This window comes from Lipotes vexillifer, unplaced genomic scaffold (assembly GCF_000442215.2).
Source record: "Lipotes vexillifer unplaced genomic scaffold, Lipotes_vexillifer_v1.1 scaffold150, whole genome shotgun sequence".
NCBI classification, from domain to species: domain Eukaryota; kingdom Metazoa; phylum Chordata; class Mammalia; order Artiodactyla; family Lipotidae; genus Lipotes; species Lipotes vexillifer.
In genome coordinates, this window is record NW_006792921.1 from 6,770,080 (window position 1) to 6,771,365 (window position 1,286).

A 1,286-nucleotide genomic window follows, 5' to 3' on the forward strand; every position below is an offset into this window, starting at 1 on the left:
CTGCTTCACAATATGTAGTTAGTAAATGCTATTCCTTATACTGTAAGCTCCTCAAAGTTTCTCTGTACACAGTAGACAGTAAAATATTGAATTGAATTGCATTAGTAGATATCATTATTGAATTTATTTAACTTATAGTTCATTTATACCATGTGCTTTTATGAGCAACTACAGGTGTACAGTACCTTTGCCTAAAATGATGAAGACTACAAAGATGAGTAACTCACAATTCCCACAATTTTGAGCAAAGACAGAGTCCAGGGTCAGAAGTAATTATACATTCATTAAGCAGTTATTGCTAATCACCTTTCATTATCCATGTCCTAGACTAAGTATCATGGATACAAAAATGAGGAAGTCTTGGTCCTTGTCCCCAACAAGTCCATTTAGATGAGTGAGAAAGGCAGAAGTGTAAAAAAGCTACTTAACTTGAGTGTGAAGAGTGCTACAATAAGGGGTCACACAGTTTGCTGTGAGTTCCAGAAGCAGGCTGGGGCTGGAGTGGAGAGTGATAGGGAGAAAAAGTTCTATGGAATAAGTTCTGTTTGAACTCAATGAGATGGTATCCAGTAAGGAGACGGGGCAGCACTATAGAAGGATCTGTACCCAGTGGGATCAGAGAGGAGGACACATTTGGGAACAAGTAGTTCTGTGTATCCAGAATATGATGTACATGAAGGAACCTAGGCTGCAATGATGTTGAAATGGGAGACCAAAAGTAGTGCATAGATGCCCCCACATCCTTTCACCCTCCCTCCCTAGCATGAAGCAAAGCAAATGTTTAGAAGACAAGAGTAGAAATGAGGACAAAGGAGGGGATCATTGAGAAATAAAAATCTCTTTAAAGCTGGAAAGGGATTGGAACAGAGCTAGCAGTAGATGGATCATTCGATCCAACTTTACCAGCCTGAGTCATTTCAAGTTTCCAGGAAGCTGTATATAAGGTTCTTCAAATAATAATCTTTTGCTTATTTTCCCCAGCAAAAGAGGAAAACTCCAAGTCCAGGAGAACTGACTTTGGGTTCCAACTTGGGCACAACTGCCTTGTCTTTAGATCCAGCTTGCTCCTAAATGGCAGGAGTGAACACCCTTCACATATTTCCTGGTGGGAGGAAACCACCCACAGAACAAGTCATCACAGACTGCTTGTTCCTCCCAGCAGAGTGATGACAGAACACTCTATTCCCCAGGCTCTGCCTCTACTTCACTGAATCATTTGGGAACATTTACAAGTATTTGTGGGGCTTTGATACTTGGATAGGTAGGAAGAGCAGAAGGGCATTCCT